We start from the raw sequence: 10,379 nt of genomic DNA, 5'->3' as shown, positions 1-10,379 counted from the left end.
TAGCTTTTGGTTTCATTTATCTGCAATAATAAGCAGACAATCGTGTGTTAATATGTAACTCTGCTTGCTTTGGATGAATGATTTCATGTACCTATTTGCTTACTGTGAAAACAGTAAATGTGAAAAATCTATGTAAATATGGACACCATATTTCAGATGCAGAGCTGCTACTGCTATTTTGCATTTTCTCCAAAGGATACTACTTAATCATTACTTCCTTTTAGTCTACATTTTTGAAAACTACCTTACTTCTTGCCAGGTCATTTGTGTTTGCCTCAGACCCAGTCCCAAGTTGTCTACTGCTCCATTGTGGTGATCCCTGGATCTATTTCTAGATGATATACTTTGAGGGGCAATCTGTTATGAGATCAGTATATGCATATAGACTGCTAATTGTTTGCCTACTAAAGAGGCATAATTACAGTGTAAAGAATTAGAAAGGGCTTGCAAATCAAAAGCCAATTGAATAATATAGAACATGAGGTAAGAAGGGATGATATGATTCTCACTTATCGGCTGAGAGAATTCAATAGGTTTAATCATAACCCAAACTGGTTCCAAGAGATCAGAATTCTGGGTGAACTTCTTATGAAGTCAGCTGTTCTTGCAAATCATTATTTTCTTTCAGGTGCTCAGTCTTATTGTTGTAAACAGAAGAAACAGACATTACTTTTTTTTTGGGGGGGGGGTACTAAAGACTGAACCCAGAGATGTTTTTCCACTGAGGTATGCCGCCAGCTCATTTTATTCTTTTATTTTGAGACAGGGTCTCACTAAGTTGCTTAGAGTCTCGCTGCATTGCTGAGGCTGGCCTTAAACTTGCCATCCTCCTGTCTCAGCCTCTCAAGTAACTGGTACTACAGTCATGCATCACTACCTGCTGCGAACAGGGCTTATTTACCATCTGTTCCTTACATGAAAGTATGAGGTACTATATCTTAGCTAATATTAAAATAATCATAGAACTGGGATGAGAATTCTATTCTCTAATTCAAAGAATCTCTTATGCATCCCTTGCTCAAGACAATTTCAGGGGTCTGAATTCATAGCAAAGCATAATTGGACCTAATATAACACCTTAGCAGCTACATGGGAAGATGGAGAAAAGATGAAAATTACCAAATCTGAAAATATCTTCTTCTTTCCTCCAAGATAGGAGCAGTCATAAGACATTGAGTTAAGAAGAATGAAAATTCCAAAAAAATACTATGGCACAAGTATAAATTTTACATATGATGTGTTAATGAGTTCTTACCCTACCATCAGATCCCATTACCTTTGTTCTCCAGACAGACTGACATAATGAGGTGGGCTAAATGGAGTTTGACAGAGAAAACTGAAGTGAAGACAACATAAGATGTATAATGCACAAATTTAGTAAGACATAAACAAAAAACCTGATCTGTACAGTCATAGGAGTTTTTGGAATTTTCTATGTTGTGAGAAAAATATTGGAGATCCAGTGACAGGGGATCTTAACCTGTAAGACCTGTGATGAGGAAAGAAATAGACAATACAATAAAAAACATTTTGTATATACAGAAGAATATAAATGTTTATAGTTGTATGAAAAATTGATTTTATAGTCAAAAAATATAGGACTGGAGGAGTAAAAATGAGTGAGACTTTTCATGAACATAAATATTATTTCATAAATTTTTTTTGTTAACGTAACAGTTTTTTTATCTTTAAAATTTCTCATGATTACTGATTATAAATACTCTGATACATATTTGCTTGTAGTTTTTGTTTCATGTAAAAGAGGGCCACTAAAATTCAGGATCAGGTTACACAAAGCACTGCAACATTCTTCCTAAGATCCTAGAACCACATGGAAATATACAGAGAATTGCTCCAAAAGTACTAGTTATTGAGAAGAGAGCAGTGTGAGGATTTAGTGACTAAATGCTAGGTAAGGAATGACAGAAAAATAGCATCCTCACCCTATTGTAATGAGTAAGGCATCATGGATTTAGGCGGTGAAAATATAGAAAATAACATACATACATAATTCTCATCTCTTAATGAATATTTTAATGTTAATGAATGAGACAAAAACACCTTCATAAACTTTGTGCTTAGAGGTTAACAGATACCAGGACCTTGGAGAAATAAGGAGCTAACTTGCATGAGACAAAGAGAAAGAACAAGTTACGTCGTTACCTTTGTTCCTGATCCTGAGAGGGAGCAGAAAATGGAGAGAAACTATAAGAAAAGGAATGAATACACAGGAGAAATGAGAGGAAGGACAAATAAAGACACACTGGATTAGATGAGAAATGACCATGAAATTCTCCAATAATTTGGAGACTGAGTATTATTTTAACATTGACAGATTATTCTGTTCTGGTTTTTGGAATATTATCAACTGTTCCATCTTTCACCTATCCACCCCAATTCTGAAATCCCAAACATGAAATATCAGTGAATTCTAATGTACTCAAGGCATTATAAAAATCTTTCCCCCCCATTTGAATAAAAATCTTGCCAAATATTATATACAGACAAGAGATAATCCAACAAGGAAATGGGAAATTGAGAAGATGAAGAGGACATGAGGATATAAAAGCTGAGACCTGGCAGAAATTTTGGAGCAAGATAAAGATTTCTGCAGGACACTCTTTGATACTTTTTCCAGATCTTAATAGGAAGAGAACAGGCTAAGTTTGCTCCATACTTCAGTCTGCCATGGTATCTTCCTGGCTAAAGGGCATATGGAACCAACCTAGATGCTGTTCATCAGATGAATGAATAAAACTTTCCTCTTACAGTGGTGTATTAGTGAGACTTTTCCACTGCTGTGACCAAAACAACTTACGAGAACAAATTTAAAGAAAAGTTTATTTGGGGACTCATGGTTTCAGGTCTCAGTCTAGATGGCTGACTCCATTCCTCAGGGCCTGGAATGAGGCAAAACATCATGGCAGAAGAGTGTGGTGGAGGAGAGCAGCTGGGAACATGATGACAGGAAGCAAAGAGATAGGAAGCTCAGCTCACCAAATATAAACCACAAAGGTGTGCTCTCAGTGACCTACCTCCTCCAGACAGACTCTACTTGCCTATAGTTACCACAGAATTAACCCCTATCAGAGGATCAATGCACTGATTGGGGTAAGGCTCATAAGCCAATCATTTTACTTCTTAGCCTGCTTTCATCGTCTCACACAAGCTTTTGGGGGACACCTCACATTTAAAATATAACAGGTAGTTATGAAAATTAAGTGAAATAGAATGCAGCTGTTTCACTAAAGTAACAAACACAGGTAACAAAATATAATTTTTCTGCTCTGTTCTCCCCGCTCTAGAGAATGGTGGGAATGAAAGTCAAAGGACATTATACATGCATCTCTAAAGTATATCCCCCCTGCATTTCCTTAGTATTATGCAACTCTATCATGCATGGAAATACAAAATATTGCAAATTTCAAGGAGAAGTTCTGTCTAAAGAACCAAAATATTAATTACATCATCCAATTAATATTACTATTAATATTCTGGGTGAATTGGAGAGAACCTGTGTTATTGTGCTGAACTATAAACTCTGCAACCTCTATAAGACTACTAAGAACTGTAGTGAAGCATTCTATTGCTGTAGTCCATAAAGATTTGTTTTTTTCCATATGAAGAAAAGGTAGATGTTGTCGATATCTATGGTGTAATTCAACAGTTAGTTGAATTTTAATGAAACATTTCAAATTTGTCCATTTCAACTGAATTTATGTAAAACTACATAACATTTTATGAAAATTGTTACCTATAAAAGATTTGGACATTAGGGGGCACAGGGGCACACACCTTTAATCTCAGTGGTTTGGGAGGTTGTCAGAAGGATTGTGAGTTCAAAGCCAGTCTCAGCAATTTATCCAGGCCCTAAGCAACTCAGTGAGACTGTCTCTAAATAAAATACATAAGAGGGCTGGGGATGTGGCTCAGTAATTAAATGTCCTTAAGTTCAGTCCCTGGTACCAAAATAAAAATATTTGGACATTAATAAATAATAATAGCCACTTTTTAAGCATAGGTTAAAGATGTAGTAATGTGTAAAAAAATGGTAAAAATTGTTTAAAAATCTGAAACTACATTATTTTACACATCTGAGAAAACATTTAGAAAGTGAAGACAGTCCCTTTTTTGCAAGTTCCCTAACATACACATTTTGGTGATGATTTAGTTTAATAAAACCCGTCCCCAAGAACAAGTTTAAAATTTCAGTTACCATGATATATTAACTATGAATAAATGGAAAAAGTACAAACTTAACTGCTGTAGCCCTTTAGTCCGAATTCACTATGTAATTAGCTGATTCACATCATGACAAATGATCAACTGCGTCACTGTTTTCAGAGTCTGTTGGTGATTGATCAGTGTGCATCTGTTATTTATTATCCACACTGACAGTAAAGTGTGTGTTGCCTCCTTGTCTACTGGGGTTAAGCTTGTTGATATTTAACAATGAAAAGAGGGAATTGGTAAAGGTGGAAGTACAGTGAGAAAGGAAAAGTGAAAGTGATGAAAGTGAAATATGAATAAAATATAAATTGGAATTATAAAAGGAATAGCTGTTTAGGGGAATGCTGACATATCTCATGTTCCAGAGACTATATAGGCAGTCAGAAGAACTTAGTAAATGCCAACTTGTTAAGGTAAATGTGGAAAGCATTTATAATGTAAAAGATGTCCCAGAGAAAGTGATAAAAAGGTAAGAGATAAAAGACTAAATTATTTTATGACACTGGTAGTATAAGAAGTTAAATATTAGAAGGTGATCCAGTCTTAAGAGGATGACAGTTTACCAAGGCAGAGAAGATACTTGCACTTTAAGATTAATAACAGGGAGCCAAGTGATATTCAAAGAACTCAAAGTTCATCAATAAATAGTACCAATGTGTTCAATTATAATGTACAAAATATTAGTTTTACTCTTTAATTTTCTTATACATTTGAACCTATTTTACTATTTCTACAAAAAGTAAAGATCATGGATCAGAACGTTTCTCATTGGTTAATATGATGCCCTTGTGTGATTTCAGGTTGCACAGGCATTTTATAGCCCCATGCTATTGGGCAAAGTGAGGACTGCTTGTAATTAAGACATTAAAAAGTATAAAATGAAACGTGTACTTTGGTTTCACATTTTAGATAAAAGATGAGTGACTCAGGGAAATTTCTTTTTCTTCCAAAGGGCATGAATATACACTTGCATATTTTCACATTGTTTCATCTCTGTAGGATTATCCAATGGTGCAGTAGAGGCAGGAATTTCCCCCCCCCCCCCGTGTTTCCAGAAGAGAAATTTAATTTACATATTTTTAGGTACATCAATAAGAAAAAGGTGGCCATTGAAAAAAAGTTAGAAGGACAATTTTCTCCCGGTATCTAGCTGGCCCAGGATTGCAAAATAAAAAGATCCACGTTCCTTATTCTCTATACAAAATGGGTTTTTAAAAAAGTGAAAGATGGGGCTGGGGAGATAGCTCAGCTGGTAGAGTGCTTGCCTCGCAAGCACAAGGCCCTGAGTTCGATCCCCAGTACCGAGGGGAGGGGGGAAAAAGTGAAAGATCTAGGGAACTATACATAGAAAGCAACAGTGAAAGGGGGGAGGGAAGGAGGGATGGGGGAGGAGAGTCCCATCCCCCTCTACCATCCAGCCCTGGAGCCCCTGAGGCTCTGGGGGCCTTGACATGGCAGGAGGCAGCTGTCAGCTCTGAGCTCTTCCCCAGTTACGAATGCCCCTCTGGGGGTAGCCAACAAGATTTCTGTGGCATTGTGGGCTCAATGGGGGCTCCCAGGCCCAAGTGGGCCCACAGAGGGAGCGTGGCTTCCCCTGAGCAAGCACTGTGGCATGATGTGATCTTTTAACTTGGGAACTGGGAGGCTAGGGCAGATCCCGGGTCTCACGAGGTGCATGTGTGCGTGTATGTTTGCATGTGCCTGTGTGAGAGGACACATGGGGACAAGAGGGGACCAGAACAGAAGTCTTTGGGGTCTCTGCAAATGACCATGGATAGCAGACATAGCCCTGTTGGCTGCTAGCCACGGGGTAATGCTGTCCTCCCCTGTGACCAGATCAGCTGCCACCAGGGACTGGCTGCTACCCCTGCTGGACCAGGTGGGTGTGGACTGGAGGAAGACACCCTTGTGGCCCCAGAGTCCTCTGGCTGGGGGAGGGTGGCTAGCTGGCTCCAGACACCCATTTGTAGTGTGCCCAGGCCCCCGAGGGGCACCGGTTTGAGGTTTTTGGCTTGCTCCTTTGGAAACGGAGAAAAAAGGAAGAGAGGGAGGAGGACATAGAGGAGAAACAAGAGACAGAGGTGGACAAGAGGAAATCTGGAATGCTTTGGTGTTAGGGTGCCTCTGCTGCTGCTGTCTGTGCCAGCGGGGCTTGGGGCTCCTCAGGTGCAGGATCTGCTTGGAGAAATTCATCTCCAGGATGTGCCGCTGTAAGCGTCATACCCACTCTTCCTGGATGGAAAGGGGGCCCTGGAATTCCACTTCTCAGAACCTGCTCTTGAGGGTGTAGATGTTGCCAACAAACTTGAAGAGTGATGTTTGAGGAGGTCAGGGCACCAAGGAGGGGACTGGCCGCACCCGGGGTGGAGGCTGCTCTACCTCTTCCAGCTTCTGAAGCAAGTCATTGGCCTCCTCGCTTCCCCGGACCCCAGAGGAATCTGGGGAGCGGGCTTGCTGGTGCTCAAATTTGTTGTATTCTGCCGCTGATGTTCCTCAGACTTCATAGTGCCTGGCGAGCTGGCTGCCAGAGGCCGCTCACTGCTGTCAGCTGCCCGGCCAGCCTCGAGCCCTGGCTCCCCACCAGCACTGCAGTCAACCAAGGCCAGGCCCCCAAGTGCCAGCCCCAGGGGTGGTCGCTTGTCATTGTCATAGCCATGGCCAGCACTGCAGGTCTTCTTGGTGAAGGGGCGGCCGCCCTGGATGGAACTGTGGTAGTCACCCATCTTCTGGGGCTGATGCTTGATCCACTCGCTCAGTGTCTAGATGGGCGAGCTGTTGGCACACCACTCTGTCACACCAAACTGCCGCAGGTGTGCCCGTGCGTGGCTGGCCAGGGATTTGCAATTTTCAAAGTAAATGTCACAGAGCTTGCAGCAGGCCTCGGTGGAGGAGTGGGAGGCCTTCTTGTGGAGGGTCTTTGCCTTGAAGGGCAGTTCAGTCTGGATGTAGGTCTTGGCCTTGACCTCTGCGGTGAGGAGACGTCCTCCTGCAGGGGCCACTTGGCTGCCACTGAGCCCAGGTAGCCGGTAGCTGAGGGTTTGGCCCCAGTGATGGGTATCAGGCTGAGCTCCCGGGAACCTGGGCTGGCCCAGCTCCTGGTTTGCCTGGCCGGCCAGCCAGGGGCGAAAGTGGTAGTGGGGACTGTACAGGCCCAGGGGCTACTGTGGAAGACCCATCTCAGCCAAGGCAGGAGCCAGGTCTCCGGCTGGCTGCTCCTTGATGAGGCACCGCTTCTCAGGATCTCCCAGATTGTGTTGATGGGTGAGCCGTTGACAGACTACTCAGTCATGCCCATCTGCCCCAGGTGGGAGTGTGCTTGGCTCCACAGGCCCTTGTGATTCTCAAAGAACTCACAGCCAAACTCACAGCAGATATCATTCACCGGCTCTCCCGGGATGACAGGTTCAAGGATGTCATGTCTTCCCGCTGCACCCCCCAGGGACCCTCAGGTGGGTGCGGTTCCCCATGAAGGGCCCCTGGCAGCATCTCCCGCTTGATCTCCACCCGCATTTGTTCAGACTTTAGCTTCTTAGTCAGGGAGGTTGCAGTCAGGCCTGGGAACATCTTCTGGGCCCTGGGAGGAGGAGAGGCAGTTGGTGAGTGGTCCAGGGGGCTGCCTGGTGGTGGTGGCAGCAGGCCAGAGGTGAGATGTGAAGGTCCCAGGGGTTGTGGGCTTCTAGTGAGCTGCCAGGGTCTCCAGTGCCCACCACCTTTGCTAGGGCTTTTGGGCTGGGCCCTGGAGGGTGGAGGGTCCACCTGGCCGAGACTGGGTCCGTCTTTTCAGGATCTCCCTCAGCGTGTTGATGGGCGAGCCACTGACCTACCACTCAGTCATGCCCATATGCCGCAGGTGGGAACGTGCGTGGCTGGACAGGCCCTTGTGGTTCTTGAAGAACTCACAGCGGATGTCTGGAATTGGCTCTGGGCCGGAGGAGAGGTTGAGAGGAGATGGCTCCATATCAGAGGCCCAGAAAATGCCGGTGGCTGAGGCGGCCGAGAGGTTCTACTTCCCCAAGGACTGGCCGTACTCGCGCCTTCAGCTTGGCCTTCTTGGCGGGCGGTGGGCGGGGAGCAAGGAGAGGGCCGCAGACGAGGGAAAAGGCCGCCCCAGCTGGGCCAGGGCTCCGCGCCCGTGTGGGAGGCAGATCTGGACGCTGTCCCTCCTGCTGAGCCTGTGGAGCACTTCGATGGGGGTCCCTTGGCGTCCGGGTCGCTGACTCCCAAGTGGCGCAGGTGGGCACAGGCGTGGCTGGACAGACCCTTGTGGGTCTCAAACCAGGCACCACAGAGCTGGCAGTCCAGCTCTCTGCCCCCATCACTATGTAAAGTGAGATTCAGGGGCCCCTCATCCTCAGACCTTGGGGAGGCTGGCCAGGGGCTCAGGGACAGCTGGGGGCTCTTGTCCTCATTATTCTTGGGGGTATGGGAGCCAGTCAGGGCCAGCGGCGCCTTCTTGAGGAGCAGAGAGCTGGGTGGGTGGGCCAGGCTCTTGGTTGAGAAGCCAGGAGGAGACTTGATGGCGTTGTTGACAGCAGGGGTGTCCAGGGGTTTGGCCAAGGTAAGCAGACCTGGCCGGGTAGCCCCAGAGACCAATTCTTTAGGCCAATTGGACTTCTTAGCTAGGCCTGGCGGCAGCCCGAGAAAAACATCGGGCAGGCCCTTCTGCTTCATCAGCTCCTAGAGGAGGTCGATGGGGCCACGACTGCCCTCTGATTCCAGCCACCCCCAGCTGCTGAAGGTGGGAACGTGCGTGGCTGGACAGGCCTTTATGGGTCTCAAAGCAGGCGCTGCAGACTTCACAGCTGGCTCTGGGCCTTGAGGTCCAGCAGCTCCTGTTTGCTGCCATGAGGAACCTCCCGGCCACTTTGCTGCTCAGTCGACTCGCCACCTGCTCCAAGGCCCCAGGGACAGGCAGGCTTTCTTAGGAAGCAGGGGGCCCCCAAGTCCATGGCCACCATTGTGTGTTCCTCAGAACCCAAGCCCGGCAGCGGCGCGGGACAGAGACCAGGCTCCAGTTCGGCCTTGGGCCGGTCCTGGGGCGGCGGCAGCGGCGGCTGCGGCGGCGGCGGCAGCAGGATCACGGGGCCGGGCTAGTGGGGTGGGAGCGTGGGGGCGCCCCCTCGCGCGGTCCCCCGCTTTGCTCTGGGCTTTTGTCACTCGGCCCTGGGCGGTGGAGGCTGCCATCTTGGCTCCCACGCACTGTAATTTTTCATTATCTAAATTATATAGCTTAGAAATACAGTAGTGAACGAGCCTGTATCTGTCAATTTGGTAATTTCTGTTTTAAGGTTTCTCACATCTAGAGCTCAACCTTTTAGCACCATACCTGTCCCTGAGTGAAGTTGAGTATCTAAGGAACTAAAAACTCACAAATAGGGCTGACTAATTCTAAGTTTCAAAACCTTTCATAGAACCTACTTGATCTGAAGTATTTCCTTCTCTTTAGTCCAAGTCCGTGGATTCAAGTTTTTCTTGGATGTTAGGAAAACTACTGAAATGAATCACTTTCTCGTGGAAGTCTGGTAGGTTTCTTTGAAGTGTCTGGTACATGTGTGGGGATAGCAGTTTCCCTACACCCTCCTTTTCACAATTTTTCATCATGCTTTTCTGGATTTACCCCGATACCTGGATCTCAAAGTTCACTGAACCATTTTAACCATTTTTTAAAGGCATGTCAAAACAGGGAAAGAAGAGTTAAAGTTCACATGATTTTTTGATGGTATAATTTTTAAAATATTTGCATCTCATACCCTAAGGAACTCAAAAATAATCTGATATACTGAGCTTTTATGTTTTGAGTAGAGAGACCCAGGCAAGTCAGTTTGATGACTATTTACATGACCTATATTAAGTCAAAAAAGTAGCTAAGTGACACAATAATCAAATTTAAATGATTTAACACAAAAAAACTTTTTGTAAATTGAATTTGGTGTTCTTGAGGATTGAGAGGACTTGGAATGGAGTTCTGCCCCATGTAGTCAATAAGGTTCCAATGTCTATCACTCTTGAGGGCCCTGTTGCCAGTCCTCTGTTGCCAGATGATGAACCAAGAAAAGGAAGAAGGCATACCTATTCCTCATTGCCTTGACCGGTAACCTCACCTCACTTCCACTCATATTCTGTTAGTGAAAATGCATCATATAAACATC

General features: G+C 45.2%; 1 pseudogene across 1 annotated transcript; it reads right to left on the bottom strand.

Moving 5' to 3' along the window:
* Window positions 1-6,343: 6,343 nt before the first annotated feature.
* LOC306660632 (protein Wiz-like) lies at window positions 6,344-9,414 on the bottom strand (annotated as a pseudogene). The gene has a single exon. The product of its transcript is annotated as a protein Wiz-like (transcript).
* Between the last annotated feature and the right edge of the window lie 965 nt (window positions 9,415-10,379).

This window comes from Sciurus vulgaris (assembly GCF_902686455.1).
Source record: "Sciurus vulgaris genome assembly, chromosome: 4".
NCBI lineage: Eukaryota > Metazoa > Chordata > Mammalia > Rodentia > Sciuridae > Sciurus > Sciurus vulgaris.
The sequence above is the reverse complement of the archived record's forward strand: the minus strand, read 5'-3'. Positions and strand labels throughout refer to the sequence as shown.